At 39.3% G+C, this 6843-nt stretch overlaps 1 pseudogene; it reads right to left on the minus strand.

The window, feature by feature from the left end:
* Positions 1-2506: 2506 nt before the first annotated feature.
* LOC129620542 (olfactory receptor 4F3/4F16/4F29-like) lies at positions 2507-3450 on the minus strand (annotated as a pseudogene).
* Between the last annotated feature and the right edge of the window lie 3393 nt (positions 3451-6843).

Here is a 6843-nt window from a genome sequence, read left to right on the forward strand (position 1 = left end):
ACTAATGTTGGATTTTTACAGTGCACTACAAAAAGTTCTATAAATTTGCATTGAAAATATTTGATTCATATCTCTATCTTCTCCAGGCCATACATCTTGAGGTGCTTCAATGTATTCTTAGAAACAATCCCAGATACAGAATAAATACAATGCCATATATAAAGAGAAATGAATAGTTTTAGGAGACAGATAAAAGAATGAATAATTGGTTCATGAATATACCTATATGTGAACAGTAGCAAACCAGTAGTGTCATTTGTTTAGGCTTTCAAAAATCTTCCCAACAGGGTTTATGTCACCAATAAATAAATATTGAAAGCCACAGTCATCAAGACAGTATGGTACTGGCACAAAGACAGAAATACAGATCAATGGAACAAAATAGAAATTCCAGAGATAAATCCACGCACATATGGACACCTTATCTTTGACAAAGGAGGCAAGAATATACAATGGATTAAAGACAATCTCTTTAACAAGTGTTGCTGGGAAAACTGGTCAAACACTTGTAAAAGAATTAAACTAGAACACTTTCTAACACCATACACAAAAATAAACTCAAAATGGATTAAAGATCTAAACATAAGACCAGAAACTATAAAACTCCTAGAGGAGAACATAGGCAAAACACTCTCCGACATAAATCACAGCAGGATCCTCTATGACCCACCTCCCAGAATATTTGAAATAAAAGCAAAAATAAACAAATGGGACCTAATTAACCTTAAAAGCTTCTGCACATCAAAGGTAACTATAAGCTAGGTGAAAAGACAGCCTTCAGAATGGGAGAAGATAATGGCAAATGAAGAAACTGACAAACAACTAATCTCAAAAATAGACAAGCAACTCCTACAGCTCAACTCCAGAAAAATAAATGACCCAATCAAAAAAATGGCCAAAGAACTAAATAGACATTTCTCCAAAGAAGACATACAGATGGCTAACAAACACATGAAAAGATGCTCAAAATCACGCATTATCAGAGAAATGCAAATCAAAACCACTATGAAGTACCATTTCACGCCAGTCAGAATGGCTGCGATCCAAAAGTCTACAAGCAATAAATGCTGGAGAGGATCTGGAGAAACGGGAACCCTCTTACACTGTTGGTGGGAATGCAAACTAGCACAGCCACTATGGAGAACAGTGTGGAGATTCCTTAAAAAACTGGAAATAGAATTGCCTTATGATCCAGCAATCCCACTGCTGAGCATACACACTGAGAAAACCAGAAGGGAAAGAGACACGAGTACCCCAATGTTCATCGCAGCACTGTTTATAATAGCCAGGACATGGAAGCAACCTAGATGTCCATCAGCAGATGAATGGATGAGAAAGCTGTGGTACATATACACAATGGAGTATTATTCAGCCATTAAAAAGAATACATTTGAATCAGTTCTAATGAGGTGGATGAAACTGGAGCCTATTTTACAGAGTGAAGTAAGCCAGAAAGAAAAACACCAATACAGTATACTAACGCATAAATATGGAATTTAGAAAGATGGTAACAATAACCCTGTATATGAGACAGCAAAAGAGACACTGATGTATAGAACAGTCTTTTGGACTCTGTGGGAGAGGGAGAGGGTGGGAAGATTTGGGAGAATGGCATTGAAATATGTATAATATCATATATGAAATAAGTCACCAGTCCAAGTTCGATGCACGATACTAGATGCTTGGGGCTGGTACACTGGGACGACCCAGAGGGATGGTATGGGGAGGGAGAAGGGAGGAGGGTTCAGGATGGGGAACACGTGTATGCCTGTGGCAGATTCATTTCGATATATGGCAGAACCAATACAATATTGTACAGTTTAAAAATAAAATTAAATTTAAAAATAAATAAATAAAAGAAAAAAACAAACAAAAAAATTAGTAATTAAGATAAAGAGTAGTGAGAAAAGAGGCAGAAAGGCAGAAGACAATGAGGCCGGAGAGACTGGTATTTCCTTAGTCTGGAATCAGATACTTTGTAACTTGTTGAGGGAGAATCTTAACAGAAAATTTTCCTGGCTGAAGAAGATATCTATATCCTGAAAATTACAAAGAGATAATTGATATAATAAACCTGAAGGACTTGGATGACATGTGAGGATTATCCAACTCACCAAAGGAATGAGAAAAAGACCCATTCTTGGTAAATGTGGAGATTATCAATGGAATAATTAGCATCTTGGCTACTTCAAGATGTAGATTATGAGTAAATATATGGACAAATTGAAACAATTATCAGTTTAAAATCTTGAAAGAAAAGAGAAGTAAACAAACTAGCTAGAAAGAAATGATTATAATTAGAACATATGTGTGTAATCCCATATAAATAAACATAAATTTTGAATTAAGGTTTTATTTGTCTAAATGTTTATTCTCTTTAGGGAAGAGAAGCAGTCTTATAGAGTGTGGTAACACTCTACTTAGAGCTAATGAACTAGAAAGAGCTAATTTCATAATACTAGATACAGGCAACATAATGATCAGGATAAAATCCTTTTAATATCATTTATGAAATCTTCTTAAAAATCACGAATGGTCTGAAAGCTCTCTTCATTGCTACCTTCATCTTTTTGTTCCTGAATGTGTAGATGACTGGATTTAAAAAAGGAGTGAGAACAGCATCAGAAAGAGCAAGAAACTTGTCCATTTGGGAACTGGGGTGTGGCCAAGTATAGATAAACATGGTTGGACCAAAGAACAAAATAACCACAGTGATGTGAGCTGACAAAGTGGAGAGGGCCTTGGATGAGCCACCTGAGGAGCGTTTCCAAACAGTTAACAGGATGAACATATAGGAGATGAGGAGTATAAAGAAGGAACTAACACAATAAACCCACCGTTGACAGTAACCATGAACTGAAGTCTGTAAGTATCTGTGCAGGCCAGTCTGAGGAGCCGAGGAAGATCACAGTAAAAGCTGTCCAATACATTCGGACCACAGAAAGGCAAATTAACAATAAATGCTAGCTGGAACAGTGAGTGGCTGACACCAAGGGCCCAGGCAGCAGCCAGAAACAAAATGCACATCCTCGGGCTCATGATGCTCAGATAGTGGAGAGGCTTACATATGGCAACATATCTGTCAAAGGCCATGGCTATGAGCAGCACCATCTCCACCCCACCAATGACATGGATGAAGAAGATCTGAGCAATGCAGCCTCCAAAGGAGATGACTTTATGCTTTCTGAAAAGGTCATAGATCATCTTGGGAGAAGTGACAGAGCAGGCTCCCAAGTCAATGAAGGAGAGGCTGGCCAGTAGGAAGTACATGGGGGAATGTAAGTGAGGATCAGTAGTCACAGAAAACACAATGAGGATGTTTCCAGTCATGCTTGCCACATAGAGCACAGAGGAGAACACCAGGAGGAGCAGCTGGATCCCCCATGAATGAGTGAGTCCCAGAAACACAAACTCAGACACCGAGTGATTCCCTCCATCCATCGATCCAGCCAACAGGGCTGCCACTGAAATACTGATAAATATGAAAATGAAGAGGAAAGTGTGATTATGGAGATGATAATTTCTGATTTCAGTATTCTCATAATGAATGAAAAGTATATAATTATCCAATTCCTCAGATACACAAACAAAAAGACAACACTCAACATAGTATCATCACAATGTTTGAGCTGCAATGTGCTTCAAACCTATCATCACAAATACTCTCACTTCAACATTCTGTTCTTAAATTAACAGAGTAGGCAAATACAAAAGATTTCAACGTGTCCATGGAATTCATCAGCTGTTTATATCACTTCTGGGGACTTCCCTAGTGGTCCTCTGGTCAGATGTACACCTTGCCATGCAGGGAACAGGGGTTTGACCACTGCTTGGGAGCTGTGGAAAATTCTGAAAGAGATGGGAATACCAGACCACCTGATCTGCCTCTTGAGAAATTTGTATGCAGGTCAGGAAGCAACAGTTAGAACTGGACATGGAACAACAGACTGGTTCCAAATAGGAAAAGGAGTTCGTCAAGGCTGTATATTGTCACCCTGTTTATTTAACTTATATGCAGAGTACATCATGAGAAACGCTGGACTGGAAGAAACACAAACTGGAATCAAGATTGCTGGGAGAAATATCAATAACCTCAGACATGCAGATGACACCACCCTTATGGCAGAAAGTGAAGAGGAACTCAAAAGCCTCTTGACGAAAGTGAAAGTGGAGAGTGAAAAAGTTGGCTTAAAGCTCAACATTCAGAAAACGAATATCATGGCATTTGGTCCCACCACTTCATGGGAAATAGATGGGGAAACAGTGGAAACAGTGTCAGACTTTATTTTTCTGGGCTCCAAAATCACTGCAGATGGTGACTGCAGCCATGAAATTAAAAGACGCTTACTCCTTGGCAGGAAAGTTATGACCGACCTAGATAGCATATTCAAAAGCAGAGACATTACTTTGCCAACAAAGGTTCATCTAGTCAAGGCTATGGTTTTTCCTGTGGTCATGTATGGATGTGAGAGTTGGACTGTGAAGAAGGCTGAGCGCCGAAGAATTGATGCTTTTGAACTGTGGTGTTGGAGAAGACTCTTGAGAGTCCCTTGGACTGCAAGGAGATCCAACCAGTCCATTCTGAAGGAGATCAGCCCTGGGATTTCTTTGGAAGGAATGGTGCTAAAGCTGAAACTCCAGTACTTTGGCCACCTCATGAGAAGAGTTGACTCATTGGAAAAGACTCTGATGCTGGGAGGGATTGAGGGCAGGAGGAGAAGGGGACGACAGAGGATGAAATGGCTGGATGGCATCACTGACTCGATGGACGTGAGTCTCAGTGAACTCCGGAAGTTGGTGATGTACAGGGAGGCCTGGCGCTCTGCGATTCATGGGGTCGCAAAGAGTCGGACACAGCTGAGTGATTGATCTGATCTCTGGTGCAGCCATTAATCCAGCAATTTTTTTTATAACTTTTTAGCAAAGATCATCATAATAAATTGCTTTAAACAGCCAGAGCCAAAATAAACCTTCACTATCCTATTTCCAGGTATACCAACATTCCAAGTCCTATGTTATTAGCTAGTCCATAAGGAACTTCATTGCTTTTCTATTCCAAAGACCATCACAATACCTCATTATATTCTTAATATGTCAATTGAAGTTGCTAAGCAGGAAGTTTCAACAGTAACTACTCTAGATACCTTGGTAAGAAATATATGTAAAGTCATAGTGAAGTGAAAGTCACTCAGTCGTGTCTGATTCTTTGCAACCCTATAGACTATACAGCCCATGGAATTCTCCTGGCCAGAATACTGGAGTGGGTAGCCTTTCCCTTCTCCAGGGGATCTTCCCAACCCAGGGATCGAACCCAGGTCTCCCGCACTGCAGGCAGATTCTTTACCAACTGAAGTGTCAGGGAAGCCCGTAAGTCATAGGGTGGAAAAGAAATCTCAAAATATTCAGGGAGCTGACACTTCAGTAAAGTTTCTAAAGGTAGAGTAGTCTGGGCAGGTGAAGATATATGAAGTGGACAATTTGCCACATTTTGTACCATTGTGTCTACCACTAAGAACTAGACACAATTTTCTGTGTCAGTTAATATTTTGGAGGTAACATATACCTCATTTTGGCATGATATTCCATTCTAAGAATCAAGTAACCCAAAACATTTCCAGCTTGAATAAGGCCTAGATCACAGATGGTTCTACAAGTGCTCCAGCTTGCCTTGAAAGAGGGAGGAGGGTTCAGGATGGGGAACACATGTATACCTGTGGCAGATTCATTTTGATATATGGCAAAACCAATACAATATTGTAAAGTTAAATAAAATAAAATTTTAAAAAAAATTAAAAATGCTCCTCTGATGATGATCCAGAAAATATTATAAACCATCTATTATATATAGGAACACTAAATGATATTTTTGGTAAGTCCTTATAGGTGAAATCACAATCCCATATCTTTAGACTTTGAGAGCACACATATTGTATATTCTGTAGATACTAAATCTACTTTCAAGTAAGAACTTCTGGCTTGCTTCTGGGCCTTAGTAGAGACTGCACACTTGAACAAGTGTAACCAAGATGCTATATAATCTGAGCTTCCCATCATGAATTTGGCATTGCAACCCACCAAGCTATACTGTTGGATGCGCACAGCAACATCCATTCAAGACTACAGCTGAAACTATGAAACTCCTAGAGGAGAACATAGGCAAAACACTCTCCGACATAAATCACAGCAGGATCATCTATGACCCACCTCCCAGAATATTGGAAATAAAAGCAAAAATAAACAAATGGGAACTAATTAAAATTAAAAGCTTCTGCACAACAAAGGAAACTATAAGTAAGTGAAAAGACATCTTCAGAATGGGAGAAAATAATAGCAAATGAAGCAACTGACAAACAACTAATCTCAAAAATAGACAAGCAACTCCTACAGCTGAATTCCAGAAAAATAAATGACCCAATCAAAAAATGGGCCAAAGAACTAAATAGACATTTCTCCAAAGAAGACATACAGATGGCTAACAAACACATGGAAAGATGCTCAACATCACTCATTATCAGAGAAATGCAAATCAAAACCACAATGAGATACCATTTCACACCAGTCAGACTGGCTGTGATCCAAAAGTCTACAAGCAATAAATGCTGGAGAGGGTGTGGAGAAAAGGGAACCTTCTTACACTGTTGGTGGGAATGCAAACTTGTACAGCCACTATGGAGAATAGTTAAAAAACTGGAAAGAGAACTTCCTTATGACCCAGCAATCCCACTGCTGGGCATACACATCAAGGAAACCAGAATGGAAAGAGACACGTGTACCCCAATGTTCCTCGCAGCACTGTTTATAATAGCCAGGACATGGAAGCAACCTAGATGTCCATCAGCAGAT

Source organism: Bubalus kerabau, chromosome 10 (assembly GCF_029407905.1).
Source record: "Bubalus kerabau isolate K-KA32 ecotype Philippines breed swamp buffalo chromosome 10, PCC_UOA_SB_1v2, whole genome shotgun sequence".
NCBI classification, from domain to species: Eukaryota; Metazoa; Chordata; class Mammalia; order Artiodactyla; family Bovidae; genus Bubalus; species Bubalus kerabau.